The sequence below is a fragment of the Rousettus aegyptiacus genome, unplaced genomic scaffold (assembly GCF_014176215.1).
Source record: "Rousettus aegyptiacus isolate mRouAeg1 unplaced genomic scaffold, mRouAeg1.p scaffold_m13_p_1, whole genome shotgun sequence".
Lineage (NCBI taxonomy): Eukaryota > Metazoa > Chordata > Mammalia > Chiroptera > Pteropodidae > Rousettus > Rousettus aegyptiacus.
In genome coordinates, this window is record NW_023416284.1 from 99,191,155 (window position 1) to 99,213,570 (window position 22,416).

A 22,416-nucleotide genomic window follows, 5' to 3' on the forward strand; every position below is an offset into this window, starting at 1 on the left:
TATGTTCATTGGCCATTTGGATTTGAGAGGTACAAAATTAACACATATTCGCACCAAGATATAAATTCCTGAGATCATTTACACTTCAAAAGAGAGTTTTGATAGGGAGAAAGCCTGAAGTGGAGGAGAAAGTGGAAAAAGCCCCACAGAAAAAAGAGGAGATGAAGTGAAAAGAAGCTAGATATACTATTTACCTTTTTCAAGGTCCTTTCCAGGGCTGACCTGGGTCAATCGTCACATCAACTCTGTTCTCTTTCCCTGGAGATAGAGTTCTAAGCCCTGGAGGTTGAGGTAAAGTGGAGGTTGTAGCACAATCCTCACCAAGGAAGGCTTTTTCTGGTCTTAAGTTTTTCAGACTTTATTTTATTTTATTTTATTTTATTTTATTTTATTTTATTTTATTTTAATTAGTTTCAAGTATACAGTACATTGGTTAGACATCTATATAGTTCATCAAAACGATCCCCCCAATTGCTCCCTCCCTCCCCTGACCCTCGACCTAGCCAATGTATTAATGCTATCTGCATTCCCTATACCATGCTCCCCATTCACATGACCATCCATCAGCTACTAATATGTACTTCTTTAAACCTTCACCCCTCTGTCTGTCACCAAATCATCCACTAAATGTGTGGGTCAGTTTTTGATAAGTTTGTTCTTTTTATTCCTTAGATGCCGTGTATAAGTGAAATCATATAGTATTTGTTTTTCTCTGTCTGACTTAAATACCTTCTAGGTATATCAAAGCAATCTTTTTCCATCCCCGTTCTTTTAGTCTGTATGTGTCTTTTAATCTGAAGTGAGCCTTGTATTTTTTCTTCTTAAAGAAGTCCCTCCAACTTTTCTGTAATACTGGCTTGATGGTGATAAATTCCTTTAGCTTATTTTTGTCTGGGAAGCTGTTTATCTGTCCTTCAGCTCTACATGATAGCTTTGCTGGATAAAGTATCCTTGGTTTTAGATCTTGGGTCTTCAATCTGTCAAATATTTTTTGCCAAGCCCTTCTGTCCTGCATAGTTTCTTTTGAGAAATCAGTTGCCAGTCTTATGGGTGTTCCCTTATAAGCAATTATCTGTTTTTCTCTTGCTATTTTTAATATTCTTTCTTCATATTTAACTTTGGCATTTTAATTATGATGTGTCTCAGTGTGGGCCTCTTTGGATCCCTGATTTTTGGAATCCTCTGAGCTTCCTGGGGTTTTATGTCCTTTTCCTTTTCCAGGTTAGGGAGGTTTTCCATCATTATTTCTTCAAACAACTAGTCAACATTTTGATGTTCTTTAGTTACACAAATCAGATGGATATTTAGACCTTTAAGAGTATCTTAAGTGCTCCTTAAATATTTTTGTAGTCTTGGCATCTTATCTCTTGCCATTCTGATAGTGTGCCCTTGGCTTTCCCATCCTCTAGATAGGGTATTTGATCCTTTTCTTTATTCACTTTGTTTATTCCATTTAATATACTTCTCATCTCAGATAATATGTTCTTCATTTCAGACTCGTTCCCTTTTATAATTTCTATTTCCATTTCCATTTTTATGTTTTTTATCTTTGTTGAAGTTCTCACTAAATTTGTGAAGTTCATTGAGCATTTTTATAACCAGTGTTTTGAGCTCCGTATCCATTAGATTACTTTAATTCATTATATCTGGATCTCTGTTATGTTCTCTTATATGATTTCTGCTTCATTGTCTTCCCATTTCGGCTGCCTTTCATGTCTGTTTCTATATACTAAGCAAAGCTCCTAAGTGTCCTGGTCTTATTAGTGTGGATTTGTGAAGTAGGTATCCAGTGGCACAGTCCTGGAAAGGGTTCAGCTTCTACTCCTCCAGGTCCACCTGTTAAGATTCAGCAAAATGCTGTGCTTATAGTTGCCTTAAAACGCCACACCAAAAACCGAAGCCAGCTTCCTCCAGTATGAGTCTAGGCACTGCTCAGCAAGGAGCATCTTACTCACTGAGGATATGATATACCTAGATGCGGCTTGGGTGGGGCCATGAGTTGAGGGAGGCGGGGTTTCAGGGAATCCTCTGGTCAGAGGGGGACCTCTGTTATCCAGTTTGATGGCATCATGACTATGGCTGCGCTGTGTCCACGCACTGGGAGTGGGGAGAGCTCAACAGGGAACAATGGATACTGCCTGCACTTCTGTACAGAGCAAGTCTTGCCTTGGCCCTCACTCAGACAATGTCTCCCTGTAAGTTTCTGGTGCCCTCAGCATGCAGCCTAATTGGCAAGCAAGTCCTTCATTGCGAAAATCCGCTTGCAGACACAACCCCTTTAAGAGGCTTCTGGGACTGCTGCAGCCTCCACCTCACTCAGCTGCTCAAGACCGGGAAGCCCCGAGTCCTCACCCCATCCTACCTTTTGCTGTTGCAGGGTGATTTCTTGAATTTCTCTCTAGTTGTATCGCTCGTTGATCTAGATTCCAGGCAATTTTTCCTTGCTGCTGCTCCTTGTTTCTGTCACAACTTTATTTGATCGCCAGAGGGATGAACAGAGGCCCTATCATCTATGCCATTTTTTTTCCTCCCAGGCTTTTTTGATTTAAGACCAGTTAACCCAATGGTTGTCAATGAGAGCAGTACATCCCCACTACACTGTGTTTTGTAAATTTAGGGGGATTTTTGATATCACAGTGATTGAGGGATCAGAATTACTGGCATTAGTGGGCTGGGATGAGGGGTGCTACACTTCCTTCCGTGCATGGGATAGTCCCACTCAATAACAAATTTCCATGACTACACCATGCAACTTTCAAAAGTACTGCCAGACACTTATATGGGGAAAAAGCCTGTTCATAATAATAAAGCCTAACACCTAGCTCTGTTTTCCATAAAATCACAAAGAGTTTTGTCATAGGTTTACACTGATTATTCCAGGAGTGTAAACTACTACTTAAACTGAGAGAAGATTCTAACTTCATTCAGAGCCTTAGCAAGATTTTTTTAAAACTCTATCGCTCAGCAATATTGATCTTGTATCTAAGTCACCAGTACAAGCCACACACTGGTCTACAGTTGAAGTTCTCACCATCCCAGTGATTCTACATACAAGTCTGAGCATCTGACAACTTCATTATGTTTTCTATTGTCTTTAGGCCTATGCATTTTATATAATTTTGTGATAAACTGCTCTTTTACAAATTTCTCCTTTGTATCTGGGCATTATAATTATTTTTTAATATTCTGCATGGAATGATCATATTACCTATACGTTTCATATAGGTATAGAACAAGAACATTATAACATGTTTGAGAACTTGCGAACTAATAGTTTTTTGATAAGGTTATTTAGTATAAAAGAAAGAAAAAAACCTCACTTACTCCAAGAAGATATAATTGGTAATTGAGAGAGGAAAGGTTTACACTCATTGCTGACTGACACCAAATCTAGACTCTTTCCATTAAGTCACTCTATCTTCCAATGCAATGGCCTCCATCCAAATAACAATAACAGCTTACACTTACATGGCACTTGCTTATGTGCCAATCATGGTCCGTAAGTATTCTTACATTTGCTAACTCTCTGACCCTCACAACAACTCTTTAAGGTAGTTATTACGATCCTCATCATACAGAAGAGGAAACTGATGCACAAAGAGGTTGTGAGATCTGCCCAAAGTCATACAGCTAATGTGGCTCTTTATCACTTCAGTGTATCATGTCAAAGACAGGATTAGGAAGTCAGGCAAATCCAGCTGAGGTATATGGCTTGTAAAAATGGAGGGAAATGGACACCCCCAAGCGACACCGTTTCTCAGTTATTATAATGTCCCAGGATGAGCTTTGGCAGTTATGTGAATCTCCTGAAACTATATGCAAATTATGTATCTCACTATGTGTGTTTGCACATTATTCTAAGAAGCAAGTCTATGGTTCTCATTTGATTCTCCAAGGGGCCCCTGACCACAGAAAAGTTAGAACCATTGGTATAAAGGAATATGAGCAGAACTTGGTGAACAGGAGGACCCAGACACAGAACTTCCCAACCCAATACCGGTGTACAAGGGACAGGCTGAGTGCTGGGATAGAAGGTCCCTTTGCCCTCAAGGTTGCCAGAACCTCTTTACTCTTGTTAGCATCTCCACCTAGGAGCAGACTGAGGAATTAAGAAATTTCTGTTTCGATAGCAAACCTTGAGGAAATCAATGTGCTGTACAAATAGGATCCTTTGTATGTGTTCAATTATGTACAAAAGATTAGAAGGCACTGGGTTTGAGAGTTAAGGAGGAGAAAGAGCCATATTCTAAGAGCATGAGTGAGGTCTAAAGGGCTGCTTAGTACAGAAATAACTCTCAAGTTTTTTCTGCCCCAACACGTCTAAAGAGGGCACAAACAGCCAGTGGCCATATCATGATTTGATGTGTGAGTACAGCTTTCTGAAGGAGATGTTCTCAGTGCTGCTTGATGCTCCACAGCCCCTCAGCCCACTCAGGGGGCCACCTGCAGCCGTGGTGGAAACTCGTATGTATACTAACAGCTTTGTGTACCAAGCACCTGCTTCTTTTGGCTCCAAGCCTTCTCTGGCCCCAGTACTATGTCAGTCCACACTCCCAGGAACAATCCTGAATCAATCAGGGTGGGAGTCAGTGAATAAATACCTCAGTGTCCTCGTCTTCAGTGGAACAATTCTAAGGTGTGTTTTATGTAGTCTTTCAGAGGGTTCCAGTAGGTACAGTAGTAGCCTGCTCACTGATGCATTTTTGGTTGATATTTCCCTTTTCCTTGTCTCAAGTCCCCAACCCCTCACTATGTTTCCTGGGACCACCTCTGAAATAAACTATTTATATACTAATCCTTGGCTTAAGGCCTGTTTTAAGGGGAACCCAAGCTAAGACAGCCTTCTTGGGGATCATATGTCAGTTGAGAATTCAGGCTATACAGACAAGGCCTCTGGCAGAGCTTGACCCATATCTTGCCAGAAGCGCTATGAATATGGCATTATTTGGATGGGGGGGCGGGGCTCACAAGACCCTCGTAGGATAAATCTAAAGTGCTTCCAAAGCCAGGGAAAAAAACATTTGTTGAAATCCTCAAATGGAAAATTCTACCGCAGAGGACCTTCTCACTAAAAAGGCTGCATATACACAGTGAGGGCTGTCCCAAGATAGACCAAAGAAAAAGCATTTAAGAGAGTCAACTTACAAGTAGGCCTTAAAAGAACAATCTTGCGCAACGAGATTGTAAAAGGCTGTACAGTTGTGCCCTGGCTGAGCGGGCAAGTGGAGCTGGATTCCAGCCTGCATTCCACTCACCAAGCCCTGTGCCCATGGGAAGGGTCTACCTTTTAAAATGTGCTCAAAAGGAGGTTACTCACACATGGCCCCGTGTGCAACCACCACTGTCTCTGCTGGTTCACTCTAAAAAATCAGCTAGGTTTCATCTTCAAATTCAAACTACCATTGCTAGAAATATATTCTTTATAACAGTATTCCACTGATTTAGAACAAAAGCAATTTGAGAGCCTCGGGCTGTTTGTTGTAATGGAATTTTCCTTATGTGAAAAAGTAAGCATTGCTGTTGTATTATTAATGGAGTTTTATTCTCTTTTTTCCACCAAGTTGACAGTTTTAGTATCATGTCGGTACGATTTATTCTACTAAATGATTAGAATACTTCTATGTCACATTTCTATCTTCCTTTGCTAAATTGGAAATGTTTGTATTCTTGCTGCAAAGTCCGACCTTTAATGAGATTTGAACTTGTTTGCTTTGTGTGGAATGGAATTAACCCCCCTGCCGGTGCCCACTCTCAAGTCTTTGTGTTGGGGAGGCCCCAGTTATATGGGCAAATGGATGGTTATTCTCAGCAATAAAAATGAGCAAATAACGTGAAAACATCCATACCTCAAAAAGCAGAAGAATGACCTTGGGTTGACCTTGAGGTCTGTGCACTGAAGAGAAAAGTTCCTTAACAGACAAAACAAGCTTCCAGCCAGAGAGAAAGACAAGAAGATTGCTTACTTTGTGATTACTTTGTTTAAACCAACCTCCTCTCTAGTTTATAATCCTTTATGAGAGTATATTAGGAAGGGGCATTTTAAGGTCTGTTTGGAGCAGAGAAGAATTATGAAATAAACAATTAATATTTAGGAAGGGGGCCCAGAATCCTCTATTTGTAGACTTTTTCTCCCCGCCCCCCCTTCTCCATTTAATGAATAATAGCCTTGGGCTGTGGTCTTAGGCATCCCATGTATTTATTTTGATTACTGTTGTCATATATTCACTTATTACATTCTCTGTGCTATTTTTGGACAAACCAAAAATTAGGGGAACTCATTAAAGTAAATAATGCGATTATTTTTGCTGGCGTGAGTCACGTATAGAATGTCACGTATAGAAGCAAATTTGGTAGTCACATTTTATCCTGGCAAAGTGGTCTTGGAACCCTTTTGCCTTGGGCAATTAAAAAAATCAGTCAGTATTCCTTCTTTTCCAGCCAAAGACTCCATTACATCCAAGCTTAACTTCTGGTCACTTGCTCCTGCAAGGCTGATCTGCATTGCCTACCTTCTAGGCTTCTGCTCAAATCAGTGCTTCCTGCTAGGATGCCCTCCTCAGTCTTTGGAATCCTTCTCATCCTCAAAGGGCAGTTCAAAGCCTAGTTATTCCAAGAAGCTTACCCAGGCTGCCCTGATACCTTCTCTTCTTCCTCTGAATTGCAGCAACCCATCGCTTGGCCCTTCCCAATGTACTAGTAATTATCTTTTCAAGCCTACAATTTCTTATTTACCCAGGTAGATTTTAACTTCCTAAGACAGAAATTGTAAGTTGCCAACAATATCCATTCTCCCCCACATTTTAGTAACAGAGCCCCAATTATTGAGCTTGATAATAAACCCACATAGAAATACCCCCTCCAGCCTCCTTTGCCAAGTATGGTCATGTGCCTAAATTCTGATCAATGAAATATAAGGAGAAATAATTTCTGAGCTTACAGGAAGACTCCTTAAGGAGAACAGATTCAGGTGGAAGGTTGGACCTTTTGTCCTTTCCTCCTTCCACCTTCCTGCTGCTTGAGGTGAAGAAGGAATAGCTAGAGCTAAGAAAGCTGTCTTGAATCATGAGGTGACCTTCAGGATGGAAGCCACTGGCTAAGGATAATAGAGTAGAAAGACAGAAGGAGTCCAATGTCCAGTGACTTTGTGGAACCACTATTCCATTCGTGGATTATCTCCTCTAGACTTCTTTTCTGGAAAAGAATAAACCCTTTTATATTTAAACCATTGTTGTTTTATACAGTCAAATTCACTGATTGTCTAGTCCAGCTTCTTAAGGGCAGACCAGCTTTTTAATCATTGCGTCACTAACAGTGCTTATTAATGATAAATTCTGAACAGCTATTTGTTAAACCTTGACAATATTTTCCTTCTGACCCATAATACTAGATAGAAAAAGAGTCTCAAGTTCTGGGTAGTTCTTACTAAACGCTGCTCTTGCTAAAATGTTAAAATATAAGTATTTTGCAGATGTAGCTGTAAATAGGATGAGCTTGATAAGAACACAGCGGAGTAAGAATAGCCAACTGCAAAGAAGAAATTAATGTGTAATTAACAAAATAGCATATATAAGCAGTGACTAAGCCTCCATTCAGGGAGACAGAACTTTGGAGGTGAACCCCCGTCTCCTTCACTTGCTACAGATAAATGAAACTACCTAATGACAACCATGTGTCGTTCTTGACTAGAATACCCCAAGCAGCAAACCCCTTGAGTTTGTTAACAGTAACAGTTCTCATCCTCATTAATATTAGAATTGCTCTCTTTAAAATCATCCCATTGATCTGATGCTTCAATTTCAAAAGTCGGTATTGTTTCTGCATAGTTTTTATCCTTACAGATGAAGTCATTAAGAAATACCTTCCTGAGTCAGCTGTGCAGACTGCAGGCGGCCTGAGCCATTGCTCCTGAACCTAGATGCTACAAAGCCTCATTAAAATGTTTGAGTCCCCATGAAGCCCTACTATACCTGGCTTCACCAGGAGATCTGGATAGGAATGGGGTTGATGGACTTCATTGTTTATAAAATCAGAAGTGCCGTTAAAAGAAGAAAAGCTTTGAAAGCTTCAAGTCCTGCACCTGCTCACAGTCATTATTAACCAGTTTTCTTTGGAGTGCACATCAAATGGAAAGTCATTCTGGCTGTAAATTTCAGCAAGCTACATTAGATGGGAACATGGAACATGGCAGATGTGCCATTTTCTTTGTGGTGTGAATAAATGTACCTGTAAGATGCAAAGAAAAGAAAAAAGAAAAAGAAAAAGAAGATGCGGCAGGAAAGAAAGAGAAGGCCATTATTAGGTCACAGGTGAATGAGGGAACTGTATCCTATGACCCAGAGGAGCTCACATGATGAAAGGTACATTGGGTGAGTTTAATTTTATCTAGTTAATTTTGCTCTATTTTAGGCAAAGGAGAAACAAAAAATTTGTATGCCTGTATAATTCTCTGCAGCCACATCTTTCATTTACTTGACCTTCTAATACTGACCTCCCTGAATCAGCATCTGTGACCTATGATATAGATCTAAGTCATCTAGCAGGAAGAAGTCCTACAATAGATTTTGAATCATATGATCCAATGTATCAGTCAGAGCTTGATCAAGAAATCAGAAGCCATTCCAGATATTTCAAGAAAGGATATTGTTTTCGAGAGTGTGGGGTTATGGTGACATTTTCTATTATCCTACTGTATTATATTTTCCAAAATTTCTACTACTTTCATAATCTGGGAAAGTAAAATTAATTATATTTTAAAGAAAACATGTATTCCAAAGACTTAAGATGTTCCCATACTCTTGGAAGAGAAACACAGTAAATCACTATTAATGATTAAAATATAAGAAAATGATCATCAAACTGTTTCTAAGGCTCTGTAAGTTGACCTTGGACAAATCATTTAACTTTCCTTTGCAGCCCCTTGCAGTCATACATGTACACCTATTCTCTCACACGAATGGGGCTGGATTAATGAGGTCACTACTTCTGTATGTTCTCCAAGGTCCTCCCATGGAAAAGCACCTTGTAGGCAGAACAAATGTTATTGCCCTGTTATTATTTCCTAAAACATAGATGGTTGCCAGCCTTGAATAAAATCTTATTTAGAAAGAAATACTCTTCCCTATGCCTTTCTCCTGAATGTAACAATTCTTAGGAATAAATGGAAGAAGAATTCTGTTTCAAACTTATATAGAATTTGTGGCAAATAACAAATTTATCAGGGAAAACAAGTTTAAATTCCAGTTTACATTTTTTCTTTTCACTTATCATCTTGGTGCTCTATGTCAAACTTTCGTGCCTTGGGGCAAAACAAAATGGAAACTTAAATTTTATTTGTGCTATTAAATTTTAAATATGTAAAAACCCAGAACTAGAAAAGGACATTGAAAGAATATTTGATTTTGCCCTCTTCCTTCAGATAGATGAGCAGCTAAACTATCAGGACAAGTTTCAGTCCATTCCATTCATAAAGGCCTCTAGGAATCAGAAAATTCATTGCTTTCCCAGATAGTCTTGTCCTGCATTTTAAAATTCTTTTATGTTTAACCAGAATATCTATACCTCCAATTTCAAAACTGCCCTAAAAAATTGGTTCTGGAAGAACATCACAAATACATAGAATCCTTTATTAGAAGCCCAATTACTTGTAGTGAAATGGCAGGCGCTAAGGAAGAAAAATTCTACCGGTTCAATCTCTGACTTGCTATAATTTTTGATTGAACATAAATAGACACTTCTACACCAGGACACACTAATGATAGACTAAAAGAAATCAAATCGGCTAAGTGGAGAAGGAGTTATTCATGTCTGAAATAGGGAGCCTTCTCTCCATTAGCCAGTCCAAGAATTCTGCCCTGGAAACTCCTTTATAGAGGGGAGCGACTTCTCTGTAGAATAAGGGAATATTTTTTCCTGGGACAATATTCCCAAAAGGAGAGAAGGATTGGTTGGGTTGAGATCCAATCAATTTGAAACCCATATGTAAAATTAGGTCATTCATCTTCTTTATACCCAAATAATTACACCCAAATAATTATGACTCAAGCCCTTACTTAGCAAACTACTTGCTATAAATTACCATGCACATTCTCCAATGTGTTTGAGAAGCTCCTCCTCAGTCCACACCTCACAGTTCAACATTTTTCTAGACACGACTACTGTCTGCTAACTGGAACAGCTAACCATCTCTGTCCCAAAGTGAGGGATTCCACTTTTCCTTCTAACTCTTTGCCCCAACCCTGGACACCAGCATTTTCCTAATTTCCCCAGCAGCATTGGGACTGAGATATAACATTAACTGACATTAATTGTACCTCCTGGAAGCTGAGCATAATCAGCAGGGTGTACCACTCAAGAATAACTTATAATTACTTCTTAAACCCAGGTGAGTCCCATGGCCCTTTTCCTGGCCTGCCTCCAAGCAGCTCAACTTCTACCATGGAAGTGGTCCAACTCTTTCTTTTCTATGAAATATGGATGTTCCCACCATCAATCATCTTGTAAATAGGCTTATTTTCAGTCAGAATATAAAAATGTAAGAAGGCTCTTAAATGAGAAAAGAAAAGGGGAAATTTTATTTTCCTTCTGGGAACTAGAGGTCACTTTTCCTAAGACTTGGAAATGTGGAAAGATCTGGAATGAAAGCCATCTTGATACCATCGTGAAGATTAAACCAACCCATAAATAGGTTCAGGGCCAAGAGAAATGCAGGGAAACAGAGCTCAACATACTGAATTGGATCATCTTAAACTTGCCCTCCCTCTGAATGTTTAATAATGAGAGCCAATATATTTCCTTATAATCCAAGTCAAATTGGCTTAGTGTTATTTTTGTTATTGGAGAAAAAAGCACTCTAACTGATATACTTTCATATTCCTAAATATACTTTTACTGCTATTTCTTGGTTTATCAACATTAGATATTATCTATTTAATCTGCCATGTGGTAAATGAAAAAATAAGCTAATTTTTAACACCTCTATCTCTTCTTTTAGTTCCTGTATTGATTACCTTTATAATTGTGAATTACATCCTAACTTTTATTTATTGTTCCATCAACTCTCCTTTAATGCTTTTTATACAATTAAGATATTACCTTCACAACCAGTCCATTCAGCAATTCCACACTTTGCTTTGTACCTTCTGTCATCCATACTTGACTTTTGCATTATCAAAGATGATAGCATTTACCCTATAATGAAATCTTCCAGAGTTTATCTACAGGTTGGCTATGAACAACTAAAAATCAATTAACACTCTACTACTGGCAATGAATGTATCCTAACTGCAGAGCTGGACACTGTTCAATAGGTGCATCATCCATCTCTTGTTTTAACTCCATGCAAGTCCTTGAAAACTTGACTTGCTATGTAGCTGAGATAGATATAGATATTGATACAGATAGAATCTAGGGATAAAGATAAATACAGAAAGCGAGACAGACAGACAGGGATGATGTGGCTATAAGAAGCAAGGATATAGTCTCTTAGGAATTATATTTCACACCATAGATGAACAAAATTTTGTAATTACATGAATATTGTAGGCATAAAATACTTGTGGAAATTAACATATTCACATACGTAAATATACACATATTATATATATTATGTATTATATATACTCACATATACCTGTGTAGAGGGAGAAAAAGAGAGAAAAAAACTCAACACTTTACATTATGAGACTGTAAAATATTATTCGTTGCAGAAGTAGTGATCATTAGAACTACATTTTCTTTCTTACTGATTTTTGGTTTTGCTTGAAGTTTCTATCTGTCTTCATTTTTATTCTGTATTATTTATAAATTTTTATAAATAATGTAGAAAACTTTTCCACATTACTATTTATATTTTTCCATAGTTATCTTTCCTAAAACTTTATTCATTTGCATATGTGTATATGTATATATGTGTATGTCTGTGTAAAAAAAGTTTTATTTTGTGATTTTTTTTATATAGTGTTTTAACATTTTACGTATGGTCCTTTGACCTACTTTTTTTCACTTAACTATATGTCTTGGAGATTCCATGTTAAAAAAGTCTAGTCCTACTTAATTATTTACTTTTAACTCTCACCTAAGTATTAGTATGGTTGCATCACAGTTTTGTTCATTTGTTTCTTTTTTGTTTTTCTAATTGTGTCATACCTCAGTTGCATAATAGATGGACATAATTTGTTTATGCATACTTCTCAGTTATAGACAATTTTTAGTTTTATTTCTTTACCTGAACTCTTCTCCTTTCACCATAGGCATTTTCATCCAGATATTTAATGTACATCTTTCCAACCCACCTGCCCTATTTTTCTTACAAAGCATGCAGCACTATTTTGTGAATTAAAAAATTTTGCAAAAATGTTACTATGCTATATGTTGAACTTCCTTTTAAAATACAAATTATGGTCTACGGCCATGCCACCCTGAACATGCCTGATCTCATCTGGTCTCTGAAGCTAAGCAGGGTCAGGCCTGGTTAGTACTTGGATGAGAGACCACCTAGGAATACTGGGTGCTGTAGGCGTAAAAAAAAAATACAAATTATGTTCGAGTTCCATCCACAATGATAAGTATATTTTAATCCTTTTAGCTTGCATAATAATCCATCATATGACTAGACCACATTTTATCTATCTATTTTCCCATGGTTGTCATTTAAGTTGTTTACTATTTGCTATTACAAACGGTGATGCAATAAACATTATTGTAGCAACCTAAATGCCCATCAACAGATGATTGGATAAAGAAGTTATGGTTCATATATACAATGGAATATTACTCAGCCATTTTAAAAAATGAAATCCTACCATTTGCAAAGACATGGATGGTCCCAGAGGTTATTATGCTGAGTGAAATAAGTAAGACAGAGAAAGATAAATACCATATGATTTCACTTATATGTGGAATCTAAGGAACAAAAAGAACTAATCAAAAACAGACTCACGAATATAGTGGACAATTTGGTAACGGATAGAGAGGAGGGGGTTGGGGAGTTAGGGAGTTGGGGGAATGGGGTGAAAGGTTAAAGAAGTACAAATTAGTAGTTGACAGATGGTCACAGGGGCGGGGAACATACTATAGGGAATGCAGTTAGCATCAATATATTGGCTAGGTGGAAAACCAGAAGAGCGGAAGAGCTGTATAAACTATATAAATGCCTAATCAATGTACTGCATACTTGAAACTAATTTAAATAAATAAATAAATAAATTTTTTGAAAAGAAAAAAAACGTTATTGTACATGGTTCCTTATGTACCTGTACAATCTATAGATTATTTAACTATTTCATCATTGATTGATAGTTGGTTTGTTTTTTAAATTTTTATTTTTATAGATCTCTTTGTCATATGTACATATATATTTGTAGTGTATGCTGTGCAAGTAGCATTCTTACATAAAAGGGTAAGCATTTTTAGCATTTTAATATCATTAAATTATCTTTCAAAATGATTATATCAATTTAAATTCCCCAAACTAAATATAGGATATCAATTTTCTGTATATTTGTCTGCACTTGATATAATCAATATGAAATTATTGTCTATATCACAGTTAAGAAATAGTATCTTATTGTTAAAATATGTGTGTCCCTGATTAACTATAAAAAATATCTTTTAATACCTTTATTGGCTTTTTGGTTTGCCTCTTTATAGCCTTTGACAATTTTTCTATTGAGTTGGGTTTTTTTCTTGCTGACTGTCATATTTGTGATATTAATTTTTTAACACATATATAGTGAAAATCTTCTAGCCTCTTGCTTTTTCTTTCACTTTGGTTTTAGTACGTATTATAAGAATATAAGAAAAAGGTTTTGTTTTGAGGATTGAATTTATCAATCTTTTCTCTAAAGCTTTTTGTGAGTGTGTCCTGCTTTAGAAAATTTTCCCTACCCTAAGGGTTATAAATATTTGCCTATATTTTCCTGCGCGATTGTGTATGTGGGTGTGTGCTTGATTTAGAAGATATTTCCTTCTCAATAGTTATATATATTTGTTTGTATTTTCATCTAATATTTTCATAACTTTGAGGGTTTTTTTTTTAAGTTTAGCCCTTTAATTCATCTGGAATTTAATTTTGAGAGTGGTAGGTTTGTTTTTCCCCCAATTATTCCAAAACTATTGAATTTGAAGTAACACTAATATTATAATAAGTTCTTAAATATAGACAAATCTATTTCTCTAGTCTCCATCTTGCCCCAGTAATCTATTTTAATTGCTTTAGTATTACAAAATATTTTGATATTTGACATGGCAAGTCCTAATATCTGTTTCTTGCAGTGTAGTAGACAAGATACCATGAACATTTTCTTGCCGCAAGACAAGCTAAAATTCTGGAAAAAATAAATTTGTTTTCAATTTTAAAAATAAGTTAGCCAGAAAGTTACAAAATGCATGAAAGGAGAAATCCAAGTGGAATGCCAGGGAAATGGATAGGCAACCCCTGCACGAAGTTAAAATACTGAAAGATGAATTAGAAAAATCCAGCCCACACAAACTACAGTAAGAAAACTCACCTTCTTCAGTCTTGGTGGTGGGTGAGAGGTGAAATAATAATCAAGTGATGTTTATTTCATGAATAAAAAGGTGGTTAAATATTAAGAACCTATCTGTATTAATATATCTGAGGAGAAAAAGTATGTGATCATCTCAACTGATACTAATAAAGATTTGAAACAAAAAACCCCATTGCTGATTTTTTAAAATACTCTATAAAATATAAATAGATGATGAATGTGAATAATATGATTTATTAGTCCAGACACCAGGATTAATCTTAATGGAGAACACTGGAAGAACTCATGCTAAAATAAAAACCAAGGCAAAGATGTCCACTATCACTACTGCTTTTTAATATTGTCCTGAAGATATCAATGAATACAGTCAAGAGGAAGTATAAGAATTATAAGAGATGGTAAAATTGTCACTATTTTCAAATGATATTTTATTTTTAAGTGAATCAACTGAAAAATTACTACAAATAACTAAAAAATTTAGTGAATTGCAGTATATAAAATTAACATATAGCAATGAATAATTTTTCCTATGTAAAACAATACCAGTTAAAAAACAATGGAAAATAAGACCACATTTGCAATATCAAAAACAACTATTTAAAAATAAATTTAACAAAAAATATATATCTTTATAAAGAAAATTTCAAAACACTACTGTGGAATACAAAAGTAGAGCTGAATAATGAAACTATGTACCATGCTCTTTGAAAGAAAACTTCAACTTGAGTAAAAGTGTATTCTCTCTAAATCAATTTATTAATTTAACCATAAATTACCAATAAATTTTAAAATTACCAATAAATTTTTTTCCAGGAAATAGATAAGTTGTTTCTACATTCATTCAAAAAATAAATAAGCAAAAGTAATGATAAAAACTCCAAAAAGGAAGAACAATGTGGTGGAGTTATCCCAAACAAATGTTAAAACATACCAGGAGGTCCCAATTAAAAAAGTATAATAATGGTTCATGACTCGACAGACTAAAGGAGAATATAAAGTGCAGAAATAGAATCAAATACACTCACAAATTTAGTACATGAAATGGTGGCAATTCTAAATCAGAGTAACAAGAAAGAATTTTAAATAAACTGGTAGCCACTTGGGAAAAAAGTTAACTCAGTATCTCTCATTATGTAACCAGGAAAAAGACAATTACCTTTAAAATCTTAATACTAAAAGAAGAAGCCATAAAGCTATCAGAAGATAACATGAGTGAATTTCTTTAGAAGCTAACTATGACTCCAAATATAGATGACACAAAAAGATTAGTAATTTTGACTACATAAGAAAAGTTTAAGTTCCTGGAAAAATGTCATAAACAATGTTAAAAGACAAATGACAAACTAGGAATATATATTTGCAACTTACATTGTAGGCAGAGCACCAATTCTACAAATATATAAAGAATTACAATAAGAAAATGCAAAAAAGACCAATAATGATCAATACTTTAAAGAAAAATGAGCAAAATACAAGAACATAAAGTTCACAGAAAAAAGATATACAAATGGTCCTTATGCATACATAAAGAAAATAAACTTCCTTTAAGTCATAATAAGAAAAATTCAAACTGAAACTAAACTGAGATAACTATTAAATTAAGAAAAACCCAGAAGTTGAATGGCAGTTTCTGTCAGCAAACTGTGAGGAATCGGGTCATCTCATAGATTATCAATGAGAGTAAAAAAGACAACAATAATAGAAAGCAATTGGCAATAGTTTCCAAATTTACAATTCATTTACCCTTTGACCTGACATTTCCACTTCTGGAAATTTTATGTTCCCTTGCACACTGACAAAATGATGTATGTATGGTATAGCATAATTCATCATTGCATCACTATCTACAGTAGAAAAAGATCAGGAACAGCCATGTGCCCATCAATAAGGAACCGGTGAAATAAGCTGTTCTCTATTCACTCAGTGGAACACAACACAGATGTAAAATAAATTGGAAGGTTTTTATATACTGATAGGAAAAGATCTTGAGGATCTATTTTAAGAAACAAAAGAAAGGTGCAAAATAGTAATAGTGTTTGCCTTTTATGCCAAAAAGGAAAAAGTAATATATATTCTTATTTGCTTGTATCTGCATAAAGAAACATTGGAAGTATTCAAAAGAAACCAATAGAAGTGTTTACAGAGAGAAGGAAGAAATGTGGTAGCATATCAGTAGAAAAGGGAGTGACTGTATTTACTGCTCAGGAGGAGAATAAAGACATCCATTAACTTTAGGTTTTGTTAATGGATCAAGATAGGCTTGATTATGTTGCAATAACAAACACACCAAAATCTCCGTAGTTTAACCACCAAGCGTTTCTTTCTTTCTCCCACTAATGGTCCGTTATGAATAGACTGGGAGCTCTCTTCTGTAGATCTGGATGGACAAATGACCTAGTTCTGGCCAATAAGATGTGACAAAGTATTCCGAAGCACTTCTGGGAGGACTTTCCTCACTCTTGAAAAGAGACAAACAAGAATAAACATCCCTTTTGTGTCACGGGTATAATAGGATGTTTGGTAGTATGGGAACCATCTTGTTGCCTTGGGACGGGTAAGTTTGAGAGACTGGCAAATCTGAATTCCTGGGTATGTTAGAGTTAAACATAGTAAGGAACTGCCTGGATCCTTAATGATATCAATAAACCACTAAATTAACCAACTGTAGAGACATTCTACCTTAGGATTTCTTATTATGCAAGAAAATAAAATGTATTTATTGTATAAGCTACTTCAAATTAAAAACATCCTCATTTATAGGTTTCTTATTTTTCTTGTTTTATTGCATTGACTAGGTTTCTCAGTTTAATGTTTTATAGCATGAAAGCAAGCATTTTTGTCTTATTTCTGACTTAATAGGATTATCTTTAACATCACTTTAAGTATTATGGTATCAGTCTTTGTATAAATGTCTAAAAAATGTTTTTGAATACTTTTAGGAATTCTTCTAATGCTTATTGTTCTAAAATTTTGCTCTGTGTATCTAACTGTAGTTCTCTCTCTCTCTCTCTCTCTCTCTCTCTCTCTCTCTCTCTCTCTCTCTCATAGTCATTTCTTATTTAGTTCCCAACCTGAAAACCTGTGTCCTTCTTTAACTCTAAAAATTTTTCTTTTATTATATTTAAATTTTTTCTCCCTTTCATCTCCATTTTTTTACTTCCTTCTGGAACATGCGTAAGTAGGTTTGTCAGCCTCTGGTTCTATTCTCCATACTTCTAAACATTTCCTTTATACTTTCTGTCCTCTTGTACTACATTCTGGAAGAATCCCTCAGCTATGGTTTCCAGCTCACTAAATAGTTCTTCATATGTATTCATTCTGGTATTTCCCCTTTTTTCTGAATACTTTTCATTTCCAAGATCTCTACTTGGTTCTTTTTTGTAACTTCCTTTTTTGTCTCTTGGATTTAATTATCTCTCTTATCCCTGTGAAGGTTTTAATTATATTTCCCTTAAAATCACCTCTGCGAGTTCTATTAAGTGTTTCATAAGTATTAGTCATGTGTTGCATTTTGTGTTTCTCTTTCATGCTGTATTAGTAATTCTTGGCTCTCTGTACATCTTTTCCTTTGAGATTCTGTTATCCTGACTATGGGCGCTGTTTATTAAAACTTGCTTCCAGCAGCTGCTGGGGAGAAAGATGAGGAGGAGCTTATATCTGTCCTTCTGAGTGTGGGGAGGATCTCTGTTCCTGGGTATTATCGGCCTCCCAGGATGCTGCCTTGCTTCCTGTACCCAAGGGTCTTCCCTCACTATTTAGGGGCAGACACTTCTGCTAACCACTGCATGGCACTTAATGGGAAACGATTAGGGGCAGGACTATTAGCTTCCTCCCACTCAAGTGTACTGGGTTGAGTAGTGTCCACCCAAAATTCATGTTTACCCAGAACCTGTGAATATGACTATATTTGGAAATAGGTCTTTGCAGACATAGTGAAAGTAAGATGAGGCCATAACGGATTCGAGTGAACCCTAAATCCAATATGATTGATGTTCTTATAAGAAGAGGGAAATTTGGACACAAAGACATAAACACATGGAGAAGGCCATGTAAAGACAGAGGCCAAGATTAGAGTGCTGTATCTACAGGTCAAGGAACGACAAAGATTGCCAACAACCACCACAAACTAGAAGAGGCGAGTAAAGATCTCTCCCCTAGAGACTTCGGAAGGAGCATGGCCCTGCTGACACTTTAATTTCAGACTTCTAGCCTCTAAAACTGTGAGAGAATAAATTTTTGTCATTTTGAGCCACCCAGTTTGTGGTAATTTGTTACAGCAGCTCTAGGAAACTGATACACCACGTAACCCAAACCATCACCTTTGATCCCCTCTCCAACTTATTTGCCATCTTTCCCATCTTTAACTGTAAGATTGGTGTGTCCACAATATAAGCCCTCTTCATCTCCTTTGTAGATGACAATAAAAGTTTACCCCACTCACCCCTCCCCCCCGGCCACACATGCCCATCCCATCAGCCAAGAGAAAGAAATTTATTACACAAGACAGTCTTTCCTGCTTGGTGCTCCTGCAGTTGAAACTCAACATACCCTCCTAGGTATGAGGTCATAATGAATCAGCTCTTTAAGTTTCAGTTTACCCGTCTAGGAAACAGGAATGTAATATCTCTTACCTTATAAAGTTATTACTAAGATGAAAAGGTAAAGTTAGCTCAAGGGCTATATGAGTTGGGACATAACAAAGATAAACATATTTTTCCCTGTGCTTAGATAAGCAGATAAGATTAGCTATGTCATCCTAACGTTTGGACCAATAACCCCACTTCTGTGACTATACCCGAAGAAAGTAATAAACTACAGAAACATCATTTTACTTAAAAAATATTCATCATAGTAATCCTTACAAAAGGAGACATTAGCAGTAATCCAAATAGCCAACAGTGGAGGAATCATAACAGAAATCTACCTTTCCCTATTTATGCAGATATGGATACAAATTTTTTTTACTATGTAAGTCTCCTTTGACAACTTATATATAATCTCATAAATTCATAGTATTTTAAAAAATAATTTTATAATTTTTAAATTATTTTTACTTAACAAACACATATAATGCTTAATATGTGCCCGTCATCATTCTAAGCACTTCAAAAAAATTTTAAATATTATATTTATAAATACCAGCTCATTGATATGTTTTAAGATTTTTTGTAAAATATTTAATTTTTAATAAAGTGGTATTAAAATTGCATGATAAAGATTATTTTCACAACCTTCATTAATATCCATGTTATTAAGACAAAATATAACCTATCAACATATAACACAGACTTTAAAATAATTATATAAGAAAAAGCATATACATTTTCAAATGGAATTATTACATTTTCAAATGGAATTATTACATTTATCTTAGGGACAAAATCTATATTTAATATAGATTGAAAGAAACTATATGCTATAACATTAAAATGGGTAAAACTTATTTTCATTGCGTAATGTATAGAATTCTTGTATTTTAACTTAAAATAGACTTTTATTTTTATAATTTTGATATTTTGTTTCCAAGTGAATGGAGGAGACAGATTTCAGACTGTCATTTGCAAATAATTCTTTGCAAATACACTTGGGTGTGGAGAATCATTATTCCCAGTGAATGAATTGCTTCTCCCAACTTTTAAAACAGATTTTAAAGTATCAGACGTGTTTTGATACTTGAATTCATGTCATTAGAAATATAAAATAAATACGACTTACATATCTGGTAAAGACTATCTCAAAAAAAATTCAGAATTCTATAATTTTTATTGTGGTGAAATACATGTAACATAAAAATTACCATGAATAACATTTAGTACATTCATGATAGTGTGCAACTATCACCACTTTCTAGTTTCAGAACATTTTCATCCCCCAAAAAGGAAACCTCATAACCATGAAGCAGTCACTCCCCATTCCCCCTCCCCCCAGGCCCTGGCAACCACTAATCTGCTTTCTGTCTCTATGGATTCACTTAGTCTGAGTATCTTATATAAATGGAATCATACAATATGTGGTCTCTTGTGCCTGGCCTCTTTCGCATAGCATAATGTTTTCAAGGTTCTTCCATGTTGTATTATGTATTAGTACAGAATTATAATTTTAATGCTTCTCATTAATTTATTATATTTTAATGACAGCACTCTTTATTCTTTCTATTGTTAGCCTGTAATTCATTTTGAATATAGACTGAATAATGCAATAAGGAATAAAGACAATTTACAGCTGTCCCAGGGTTGGTTAGCTATTCCTGTGGTGGTGTGTCGATCAGAGTAAGGACTGAAGGAACTTGTTCAGGTTCATGATCTCTACTCATTTTGTGCATGTTCACTCAACACACACCCAGAGGTTTCTCACTGCTCAGCTTTAAAGGGCAAATGTTTTAAATTACTAATTGAGCTACTATTTACGTTTGAAATTCAAACAAATGCCATTGCTATCTTTAAATGTAGAATAATGGGGGGTGGCTTCATCATGCAGTGGTTAGCACATCTGCTTTACACACAGAAGGTCCTGGGTTCACACCCCAGGCGAAGCCACTGTCCATACCCTGAGTGCCCTGGGTGTGCCAGCCCCGGGTGCATACAGAGAGCATGTGGGAGGAGACGCCCCACCTTCAGAGGGGAAAATGGCAACATCCATAGGTCAGGAGTGGAAGTGGGGGGGGGATTAAAGAGGGGGAAAAAAATAGAATAATGTTCCATGTTCCTTGGAATTTTCTGGAATAATGTTCACGGGTCTTCCAGGGGATCACAGACACTTTAGGGAACCCTCACTAGGTGGAATCTTTTGCAGTCATTAAATGGGATGCTCATGAAGACAATGTATTACCCTGAGAAATATTTATGATACGATGCTACAGGGAGAAAGCAGGATACAGTGTTGTAAGTATTCTATCTAAATGAGAGGAAGGCCACTTAAAACTACGTAAAAACATTTCTAGAAAAAAGACAGAAAGGAAATACACAAAATAATAACAATAATATAGTGGATGGTAGAACTATGAGTACATTTTTTTCTTTCCTAAATTTTCCAAAGCTCTGTAATGCATTTATATTATTTTCATAATTTATGCAATTAGACATGAAGAAACCTGATAGATCATGATCATTGACCTTAGCAGCTTTCTGCTCAATTCAACCTTAATTCAGGCCATCATAAAAGGACATTCAGACCCACGCGTAAGCTAGAGATAGAAATCTCAAAGTTAAATGGTTGGAAAATTACAGAGGAACTACTTTCTAATGTTTACTTTCTAAAGGTAACTGCCACTGGTTTGCCTTTTAGAGGACAGCTCCTTTTAATGAGGTCCTTTTTGTACTTCATCAACCCCCCTTGGATGGCCTTTAGTTAGACCAAATTCTGTTTACTATACTTATTTTTTTTTTAGACGAGGCAACCCTTGGTTGACCTCACAGATTGCAAGGACTTTGTCAGTTTACGATCCCTTATTTTTTATTTTTTATGCCTACAGCACCTGGTCTTCCTAGGTGGTCTCCCATCCAAGTACCAACCAGGCCCGACCCTGCTTAGCTTCTTAGATCAGACAGGATCAGGCTTGTTCAGGGTGGCATGGCTGTGGACACTATATACTTCTTAAAACAAAAGCACAAGCATGTTCAAGCAATGTACCAGGCCACCTACTGGGAAGGATATTGGCTTAGATGTTAAAAGGCCTGAGTTCCAGCCTTAGCTGTGTGGTCTTGGGCAAGTCTAACTAGGCCTCTGAACTTTATCTTCCTCATTGCATAAGAGGGATGGAAGCCGACTTTTATGGAGCTCTAAGTGAGAAGGAAATTCTCAGCTATTTAAATGACTTCCGATTTCTCATAAGTAGTGATATACAGAAAGGTGTCTGACTCTTACTAGAGTAGAAACAGCTGAAGAGTAGGAAGGGAAGAGTAGTCAAAAG

The 22,416-nt window shown here is 36.1% G+C and overlaps 2 pseudogenes; one reads left to right on the plus strand and one right to left on the minus strand.

Moving 5' to 3' along the window:
- Positions 1-12,398: 12,398 nt before the first annotated feature.
- LOC118606637 lies at positions 12,399-12,517 on the plus strand (annotated as a pseudogene).
- A 9,452-nt stretch (positions 12,518-21,969) lies between these two features.
- LOC118606544 lies at positions 21,970-22,088 on the minus strand (annotated as a pseudogene).
- Positions 22,089-22,416: the final 328 nt, after the last annotated feature.